This window comes from Camelus dromedarius, chromosome 1 (genome assembly GCF_036321535.1).
Source record: "Camelus dromedarius isolate mCamDro1 chromosome 1, mCamDro1.pat, whole genome shotgun sequence".
Classification (NCBI taxonomy): Eukaryota; Metazoa; Chordata; class Mammalia; order Artiodactyla; family Camelidae; genus Camelus; species Camelus dromedarius.
This window is the reverse complement of record NC_087436.1, coordinates 38,679,410-38,690,916: the sequence shown is the minus strand read 5'-3', so window position 1 is coordinate 38,690,916 and position 11,507 is coordinate 38,679,410.

Genomic DNA, 11,507 nt, shown 5'->3' with positions numbered 1-11,507 from the left:
TATTTCAAAACAAACACACTCACACACACAGAAAACAAACTTATGGTTACCAAGGGGGAAAGGGAGGGTGGAAGGATAAATTAGGAGTTTGGGATTTGCAGATAATAACTACTATATATAAAATAGATAAACAGCAAGGTCCTATTGTATAGCACAGGGAACAATATTCAATATCTTGTAATAATCTATAATGAAAGACAATATTAAAAGGAATATATACATGTATAAGTGAAACACTATGCTGTACACCACAAATTAACACAACATTGTAAACCAACTATATGTCAATTAAAAAAAAACTAGATCACTGAACTAATTCCTGGTTAATGAATCCTTTTTTTTCTCAGTTTTACCCATAACTCTTAACCCAAAAGAACCCTAGTCTTCTTGACATAAAGCTACAATATAAGTGTATGGCAATTTTTTTTTCCAGTGCAAAAATTTCAAATGTCCATTCTATTAACTGAGAAAGTGGAGGTCAAAGTCACATCAGGAATTAAATATATTTTTCCATTTACTCTCCAGGAATTAAAGAAGAAAAAAAATAGATCAAGCTCCAGTTTTAAAGTGCCATAATTCAGCAGAATTTCTGCATTACTTTCTCAGAGGAAGAAGTCTGACTTTCTAAAGAGAGAAATGATGCATTAAGTGCAGGGGGGCAAAAAAGTACAGTCTTCAGTCTTGGGAATGTAATAACCTGTGGTCAGCTGAGTGCCCTGGGGCAGACTGACCCAATCAGCTGCTGGGAAAGTAACATCACTGTTCTGCTGTACAGAGAGACACATTCTAATAAGACGTGGTCCACCATGCACAGAGCTTTTGGTATCATGAGAAAAGGAACCACAGTTTCTTCAACTGAGAAACTGTAGAATGTCTCACCTATCCTTTTGTTTTTTTAAGGCTGTCTTCTCTTTTTAAATTAGCTTTGTGATAAAATTTTAATTTAAAAGTTGATGATGTAAATTAGAAGTGCTTAATAATTTACTACTTGACATTGATAGATGACATTTCTCTCTTCACTTAAAAATTTTCAAAGAAAATATATCTAAATTAGAATTTAATGTTTATTGACCACAAGACAAAATGGAAACTGAAACTCTTTATCTCATTTTTTTCATTCTTTAACTTATTCACTTGATTTGGATTTACTATTTATAAGGTGAAAAGAAACTTCCGTTTTCCTCAAAACTTCTGTTCTTTACTGAGTGACTTTAGACAATTGATTTGCCCTATCCAAACCTCAGTGTTTTTACTTTGACATTAGGGAAAAAATGTGAGTACCTACGTTGCCTCCACAAATTTATTAATATTTTTACCAGCTAGACAATTGCCGTTCTCTTTAACACATGAAAATCATCTTTAGAAAATGTTTTTATTTCCGTTGATTTGTCATTTTAATTTAAGTAAAAACATACAAATCTCCTATCTTTTTCCACCACCCCCACATCCTGCTGCCCCTCAACCCCTTCATGTGAACATGCTGATTCCAGCAGATATGTAAGTGAATATGGATATATAGATTTGAGTGTTCATTGTCCTAGAACAGTGCTAGTATTCCATAAAGGCCCAAAGTGTCATGCAACTAAATTCCTTACTAACGGAAAATGGTTTTCTGGAAAACAGAAAGACTCAAATTAAGTGGCTATTAAGCACACGCTCCATGGATGACTGGGGTGAAGTCATATCATTTCAATAGCTTTTGTTATATAATTTTTATATAGGTGTGTTTTATAAGAAAGCTACCCTGAAAAATAGGGAAATGATAAGGGCTGTCTGTGGATTTCTTTATTTAATTCTTAAATTGACTTGGGCTTAATGTTTGAGGGTTTCTATCCACACTCCATGGCTACACATCTACACTGCATACACACAGAGGAAAAGAGGAGTGCATTTTATAATTTCAGAGACCTGAGGATAGGAATAACTAAGTAGATATTTGCCTGGAGACACTTAGTATAATGTTTAAAATGTTCTTTTACAGTTATTTTACAAGAACCCCAAGATTCCTCAGTTTTGGGGAACTCAAAGGAAGGAAAGGGCTGTAGCTGATTTTGAGTCTGATGTATGTGTAAAAATAAGGACACAATTGAGGTTGAAATGCCAGTCTAAGATTTCCCTTGAGGTATTGCTTTAACTTCTGTTTCATCAAAAACATATAAAGAAGTTACTATGTGTAAAACACTGTGGTTTGGCAATGGATACAGAGGGGAATTAGACATGGCCCTTGCTTTCAAAGGAGATTTTAATCTGGTGAGAGTGACAGACTGGAGGGAGTACACAAAATAGATGTAGGGAGTGAACATGATGTAGGCTGGCAAAATGCTGAAGGTGAGCTGAGAAGAAAAGGTTATACAGCCTTGTGTGTTTTGGGGAATGTCTTTAATCCCCATCCTGCAGAGTGACCAAAGTTACACAACCTAGGTTGGAAGGGGCACCTGTAAATCAATCTCACCTGACTCTGGATCTGATGGCACTCATTAGTCCACCCATAATATCTAGTATTTTAATAACACCTATAACCTCAGTAGTTCTTAAACTTCAGAAAAATGTGTATCTTAAGCTCTCTTGTTTCATTTTCGCAGGCTGTAAAAAGAGAATGACAAGGCCTACCCCACAAAGTAGTTGAGAGAATTAAATAAGGTAATCATATAAAGTACCTAGCATTGATCCCAAAGCAAAAACTCAATAAATGACAAGGATTGTGTTCTTCTTTCTGTCTTCCTTTTTCTAGGAGGCTGTGTTCTTTCTTTCATTGTGACTGATGAGGCAGTGACAAGGCTGGGGGATCAAATAAGGGACTGTTCACCAAGGAAGGTGGAGGTGATAAAGGGGGTAGATGAATTTCATGCTCAGGCATAAAATATGACAGAATAAGGAAATCTAGGAACTTCACAGGCAGTTACCTGTGGGAGAATACTGGAAAAGGACTATGAAGATGCTGCTCTAGCTATAAATGTTGAGAATTTAATATAACAGAAATATTAACAGTATGAATTTCAATAACAGTGACAAACACACACTTACGGAGAACTTCTATGTTCCAGGCATTCTGCTTAACTTAGCCCACACAGATCACCTCATTTAATCCTCACAATACAAAGAACACATTCCATAGTACTTCATCTGAAGTCCTAAAATAAAAAACAAAATCTCTGAAAACTAAAATTTTGAAATCATTGATTTGACAGCAAAATCTGACATGAACTGACATGAGGCTATTTTTAGTTTTTATTTATCCCATTAAAAGTGAATATTTGTGTATTTTACTACAGAAGTCTTAATGTTTGGTCATGGGCTGTTTCTCAGATCCCACTAGGGTTCAGTTCCATATTGCCATTTTAAAAAATGTTTCCAAATTCCAAAATTTGCCTGGCTTCCAAGATTTCAGATAAGGTAAGGTGAACCTTTAAAAAGAGCTAACATTTACTGAGAACTTGCTATGTGCCAGGCTTGGGTCCAAATATCTACTTATGTTAATTCACACTAGTCCTTAGAGGCAGATGTATTTTTCATCCTTTCTGTCTTATAGTTGGGGCAACTAAAGAACAGAAAGGTCAAGGAACCCAAGGGTACCAGCTGGTAACCCAGGGACACAGAATTTGAACCCAGGCAGTCTGCATCTGCGAAGCTTTTGCTTAACTGCTACACATCCTGCCTCATTTATATTATCGCAATTGTTATTCTCATTCTACAGATGAAAATTTTGAAAATTAAAGGTTACATAATTTTATCCAAGATAAAGTGTCTATGTGATCTTGGGCAAGTTACTTAACCTCTTTGTGAATCAGCTTTCCTTTCTGTAAAACAGAGGTAATGATAATACACACCACATAGGATTGTTAAGAGGATTAGGTGAGGTTACAGCACCTAGTGAAGTGCCTGACAAACCATATGCAATCAATACATTTTAGCTCTTATTATTATTACAACTAGGCTATATGGATGCTGTAGGGAGGAGGAGGATATGATGAAAGTCAATCCTTATGCAAAGATTTACTATGAAGAAGTTAAAGGGATAATGTTTTTCACGTATTTAATCAGTGTTTTCTTTATTTTTTCTTCCCTAGTCCCTAGGTGTTTAATGGCTGCCCTATCTGTTGAATTAATGGCATTTATTGCTTCAGAGAGTAGGTACAAAACAAAGAGGCCTTTCATTCCTCTTTGAGTCTACAAGCTGACATTTTTTAGTCCATTGTGAGACTTTAGTCATGAAGCCATGCTTTGTTAAAGAACAAGACTGTTTTATAAATCCCAAAGCTTCTCTTTACAATTAGAAGTCTGGGCTTGGTTCACTCAATTCCTATAGTATTGTATTTATAAGAAGCCACAGCATAAAGAGAACAGTAACTGTATTTCAAGGAAAGTTCCCTTATAACAGGATGGGGAGTTCCTTTTCACTTAAGAACAGGATTTGAAAACTAGTGAAAGAGAAGTGGGAGAGCTCAGAACAAGTGATGCACTCACCCACCTGGGTGCTAATGCCCTGGGGAGAGGGAAGAGGGAATGCTGTAAACTCCTTGGCAAACCCTGCATTCAGCCTTGTGTTCATATTATATAGTCTCTGGGCAGAAGAGCAATGTCTGAGGCAATGTTTGATGGCTGCCTCAAAGAATTCTTCATACTGTGGAATGGTAAGGAAAATCTACTGGGGGCTCTTCGGCCTCGCACAAAGGTCACAGATTTGAGACAATCAGAAAACAGAAAAGAGCCACTCTTGGGACCTTAGGATGAGGGAACATGATAAGATCCAGAGGCAACAATGGCAGATGACACCATGGAAAAACACCAGACCAGTCATACCCTAGTTGGCACTGTTTTGGTCTACACAGTGAAGAGAGAGAGAAATGGAAATTTTAGAAGATGACATGTGGACCAAGGATCCTTCCCTATACCACCATGTTGGCCTGGACCAACAAGCTAGCTGTAAAGGAAAGAGACTGAGAGAAGTCTCCACGGAGGAAGAAACAGTTGTGACTAACCTCTAACTGACCGATTTCCAACCCTCCCCCCAAATATTTTAGAATCAAAAGAAGCTGAGTTAATTTTACTTGTCCAATTTTATTTTATCTTTTCCTGCTTGCAAAAGGGACTGAACTCCAGAGGATGTATGAGATTAAATAATAAAGGCAGCTACCCTTTTCTTTTTTTAACAACCAAATGTATGATTTAATTCTACTATATTTCAAAGGTACTAAATCTCAGAATTTTCTAAAACCAAACCTCATTCTAAGTTACATCATAATTCGGCCATGAAAGATAAACTGGACAAATTTTAGGAAATAACTATTTTAAGATACTTGATGGTAGGCAACACAGGACATTAATCCTGGATGAAAGAAAAACAAATGAGTTAGATGAGTCCTTCCTTTGCCCATGCTTTCTGCCTAGAAGTAATTTCCATTGAAGTACAGGAAGGAGGATACAGACAAAAACCTGGGGATGTCAAGGAGTTGAAGAGACAGTACTTATCTTTTGGGAAAGCCGAAGCAACTAGAATTCGTAGAACACACGGCCTAAGAGGAAGGAGCTACACAGAGATGCCCCAGATACCTTCCCAGGAGTCCCGCTGAATCTACAAATATATCACTGGAAATGAACAATATCAGAGGAAAGAACAATCACCAAGGAGCTGTAAGCCGAATAACTTCTGGAGCTCTTAAAGGTCTGAGAATCACTTAAGTTACCATAATTCAAAGTAAAGAGACCTTCATGAATACATGATGTATTTAGTAGAGACTCCAGAAGAGCCTCATCTTAAAAGTGGGGCTAAATAAGCCCTACAGGTAATCTAGATCGATTGATCCTAAAAGATATAATAAAACGCAGCACTCAAAAATACATAAAACCATGATGTCCAGCATCCAACCAAAAATGTGAAGAAGCTGAAAAATGTGACCCATAGCTTAGGAAAAGTCAGTCAATAAAGTAGATCCAAAATGAGGAAGAGAGTAAAACTAATCAACAGACATGAACTTTAAAACAGCACAACTTCAATATACATATTGAATACTGATTAAAAAGTATTCAAAATGAAGCACAGAGAAAAAAAGATTAAAAAAAGTTAGTTTCCAGTGACCCATGAGACAGTAACAAATGATTCAACATATACACAACTGAAATTCCAGAAGAGAAGGAAAGGAACAGAAAAATATTTGAAGAAATAATGGCCAAAAGTTTTCCAAATCTGATTTAAAGAAACTATAAACCCACAGATCCAAAAGGCAAAATGAAGCCCAAGTAAAATAAGCATAAATAAAACCTCTCCAAGTTTCATTATAATCAAACTGCTGAAAAAGTGTTAAAGCAAGAATCTTAAGAGCATCAAGAGAACAAAGACACATGCATCTAGAGAAACAAAGACAAAAATAACAGCAGAATTCTTGTCATAAATTATGCAATTCCAAAGATAATGGATTTAATTCTCTAAAATGCTGGCAGAAAAAGTGTCAACTTAAAATTCTCTATCTAGTAAGTATCTTTCATAAATTAGGGTAAGTAGAAATTGGTAAGCTTACTGTATAATTTATAGAGAAATTCAAACTAGCATTTCTAAACGATATTTTAAAATAAAGTTGACCCTCCATATCCATGGGTTCCACGTCCACAGATTCAACCAACTGTGGATCGAAAATACAAAAAAAAAAAAAAATTCCAGAAAGTTTCAAAAAGTAAAACTTGAAATTGCCATGCACCAGCAACTATTTACATATTTACATTCCATTTATAATTATTTACATAATATTAGGTATTATAATTAATCTAGAAATTATTTAAAGTATACAGGAGGACTGCATAGGTTATATGCAAATACTATGCCATTTTATATAAGAGATTTGAGTTATAGGTGAATTTTGGTATCTATGGAAGGGGTCCTGGAACCAGTTCCCTGTGGATACCTAGGGATGACAGTAATCTGACCTCCAGATTCAATAATTTATGTCAAAATAAAGTGTGAATAAATCTCATATCAAATGTCAAGCTTTTACATGTGAATGGTTTTCTCCAAAAACATTTAAAAGTCAGTAAAACTCCTCTTAATTTTCACACACACACACACCCCCACAAACCCACACAGGAGGATTTATATCATCTGATTTCGAGGTTTATAAAACTATTGTAATCAAGGCAATATAATAATGGTTAAGAATAGACACATGGATCAATGGAACAGAAATAACAATTCAGAAATAGATCAACACTTACAATCAACTGATTTTCAACAACGATGTCAAAAAATCAAGGGGGGAACATATAGTCTTTTCAGTAAACTGTGCCAGAATAACTGGATATCTGTATGGAAAAAAATGAATCTCAGCTCTTTCATTATGCCATACACAAAAAGTAATTCAAATTAGGTCACATGTGTAAATATAGGAGTTAAAACCGTAAGTCTTTTAGACTTGGATATAATAACCTTGGATAAGGCAAAGATTTCTTAGCTAAGACATAATCATAAGACATAAATGAAAAATTTGATAAACTGGATTTCATCAAAATCAAAATTTTCACTTGTCAAAAGGCAAATGTTTACAAAAAGGCAAGCAGCAAAATGAGAGAAAATATTTGCATATTTTTCTGACAAGGGGTGTATACACACATATATACACAGAATATATAAAGAACTCATAACTCAATAAGAAGACCACCCCAATTAAGAAAAAAGCAAAAGAAAAAGATTTGGACATTTCATGGCCAAAAAGCTCATGAAAACTACCCATATCATTAATTATTTGGAAAATGCAAATTAAAATCACCATTAAATATCACTATACACCCACTGAAATGGCTTACACTGAAAATGCTAACAATTCCAAGTGTTGGCAGGGATGTAGAGAAACTGGAATCCTTGTTTGCTGCTGAACGTAAAATGTCACAGTCATTTTGGGTAACAGTTTGGCAATTTCTTAACAAGTTAAATATACAATTAACATAGGATCCACTGTGTCTTAATAAACAATAGCAAAACATTGTGGTGGTTTTTAGAAAACACACGTAGATATAAATTGCACGAAAACTAAGGCACAAAAATGGAAGTATATTTTTAAAATTCGTATGTTATATTCGAATTAGTATGGGACTGTTTGAAAGAAGATCTAGAATTTTAAAACTACGGCTCCTAAGGGCCTGGAATAGAGGAAAGTATCCCAGGGCTTTTCCTTTCCAGCTCCAAAAGTAATCTGCTTTCTCGCCTCGCCTCTCTGGAAAAAGCTCTTCCTTTGCTGCTGCCCCAGACTCCTCCCTACACCCCCGGGCACTTCAGCAGCAACTCCAGCTGCGATGGACTTACCGACATCTTCATCTCCCCCAGCCTGCGGGGCAGGACGGCACCGACTGTTTCCTGACCCCTGTCCTCCCAGGGCACGGGAGTTAGGGGGTACCAAGTTCTCTAGCCTCTTCCTCCTGTTCTCCCAAGGAGAGATTCCCATTTCCCCTCGGCCCTCGTCCCTGGCTGCGTTTCCGTGGACCACAGGTAGAGGGACTGAGGGTTAAGATTAAGAAGCTGCGCACGGAGGAGCGCAGGTGCTGTGAAAATCCTTCCCTCTGCTGGGCCCCACTGGGAGACGAGACTGGGTTTGGAACATGGGAAGCGCACAGTAAATTTGCTTTCAGGGCACTGGCCTACACGCATGCTAATATATACATATTTATACTATGAAGGTTCCAGTTTCTCTGCATCCCAGATAGGGCAGGGCCGAGTCTGCCTCCAACTGTCCAGCCAGCTGCTCAAGTCAACGGGTAGAGAAGACGGTTTGAGGGTGAGGGGGGTCTGGCTCCTCCCTGACGCTCACCTGTGCCAAACCAGGCTCTGGTCCAACAGGCCCTGACGGGATCAGACTGGCGCAGGTCGGTTTTGGGGAGCAGACTGCACATGCGCAAGCCGAGAGGCTCCCAGAGGCTGCCGGGAGCCCCTGCGCGCCTCATGGCAGAGAGCAGGGCGGTAGGTCCTCACCTGTGCCTGCTGAGGAACAAGGTCTCGGCGACAGGAAGGCTACTGTTCCTTCCCAGTATCAGTACATTTAAGGGTTGCGGGGCAGGAGGCCACCGGGATAGAGCCCTCCTGAAAATACCCGGCGCTGTCTGCTTTTACAGCCCGCTGGCTCCTGGCCCAGGTCACTGCTCTCCGTGTCCTTTTACCGCTTAACAGAGAACGGCTCCCTCCAAACACCACCCGTTCCTGTGCACTCAGAAACAACTGTCTCCGCCACCCTCACCTGCCCAGTGCCTCCGGTGGTCAGGGTAAGTCTGGTATTCTAGCCCTGCCTGCCCCGGAGCGGGGAGGTGGGAAGGTGGATTTCAGACTTGTCTTGGGAGCAACGCACTGAGAAGATCGTAATAAAACTGGTGATGGAATCTTCTAGGGAAGGTGGTTAAGGGTACAAGGATAGGGGATTGTAAATGCAAAAGACTGAAAAGTTAAAGCTATAAGAATGAATTGAGATAAATTGTACATAATTTTTAGGAGTAAGTTTTAAAGAAAATGTTAATGGTGTTTAGGAGAATAGAAGGAAAAACTGAATTTATGGCAAAACACAAGTTGGCCATTACTGCTCAACTTTACCAACTATGCATTCTACTTCATTCTCACTTTCTGCGCCCCTAGACAGCCACAGGGACGGGGGTGCTGTCACTCTGTTGGAGTTCTGTCGTCTTCAGGCCTTTCCCTTACATCTTTGAAGTCACTCATGAGGTGGGAAAGGGGCGTGGGGTGAGGAAGTCAGATTGGTATGGTTAAATACAAAGAAAATTCATAGAGACCAGGAGGATAAAAATTACTGGGGCCCAGAGGTCATTTAAAAGAGCAGCAATCAGAGGAGTTTCAGGACTTGAAAGATGACTTGGTTGGGTGAGGGTGGGGGGTAGTTGAAGTGACAGGCTCACTCTCAGGAACTAGGAGGATCACAGAGGGAACATAAGCCATACCTGGCCAAGCCAATGAGAAAAGTACCTGGGTCATTAGGAGCCTGCAGCCCTGGTTCAGCTCACTGTTACTTACATACCATATTGAGCTAGAGAACAAAGAAAGTGTCACTAAGGCAGAGTGCAATTGAGAAGTAATTGTAAGCTAGGGAAGATAAGGGGATATTTTAACAATGAATTTGGCCAAACTAGGACTTATGTGGACTAACTCTGGCTTGGTCCATAAATAAGTAAGCTGTTTATCAATAAACTATTATTTCCTGTTATGCTTTCCATTCTTATCTGTTAGAAATCTTATCAGCAAACAAGTAGGGGTATGTTCTTATTGCTTTAGTGATGACTTCATATTTGTGCTTTTCCCCCGTCCACTGAGCTTAAAGTACCAGAATTAGATAGAATGGAAATAATTTCAGAAATACACATGAAGTAAGAGTATATGTTGATTTGTGTTTCACAATGCAAATATTTATTATAATTATTTTTCTCTACCACATGTTGATATTTAGAATCAAAAATAATACAGATTTTGTTTTCTCTCTTCTAGAACTCCGCATGAATGGCTTACAGTGTTGGAAAAATTCTCTCTATAAACCACAAAATGTCTTAGCTTAGACCAACAAACTAAATGTTGATAAGTGAATTTGTTTTTGGGTGACCTCTGTGGACAGGAGAGTCTGAGGCAGAATAACAAGGAGGACTTAAGAATGTTGGGATCTGTAAGGTGCTTTGTGAACACACGAGGCTGCTCATCTATAGCGGCATGACAGCGGTTGATATTGGTGAATGGGAAGTTTCACCTTTTCCTCAATCTAAGAAGAAAGATTTGAGTAAAGGTATGTGGAACCTTGGTTAGTAGTAATAGTAGACAGCAAATCTTAGAATGAGATCTTGGAAAATTTCATACCCTGCATTTTGTTTTTGAGGAGAAGTCATATAGACTGCAAGAGTCACTATTTATCTGAAGGGCATTTTAATATGGGATAATTTGAATTTGCTGTGGTCAGGGTCTGTGCTAGTATTCATGGAATCATGGACTCACAGGATTGGAAGGGCCTTCAAGAAGTAAGCTAGGTAAGATAGGATCTGATCTCCAATAGGATCTGACCTTTCAAAAGTCAAAGTAGCAAAAGTAACAAATTAACACACACATATGGAGTTTTGCCCCACTCTCCCTTCATTTTTGAAAGACCAAAATGATATTTCAGATTCCAAGGCCTCAATATTTTATATAAATGAAGATATACATACACCAACATCTTACCTGTCTGAAATAGGAAGTGCTGTTAAGTGCCTTTTAGAAAGGATAAAGGTCAATAGATACTTTCCCAATATCTAGTCTATCCCATCCAGGGAGAATCCAGAGCGATGTACTAAATCACGATGAGTAATTGATGGTTTTAAGCCAAACGGTAACTTGAAAGTTTAGAGTTTGACTCATATGGTTGTTGCGTATGTAAATGATGGGTTTTATGAACCTTGATGGTAGGTGATAAAGTCTCATAAACATCTATAGAAGCCCTCAAATCACCTTAGATTAGATAGTGAACTTTTAATTAAAAATTCCCCACATTTTCTCTTAGACTTCCTGG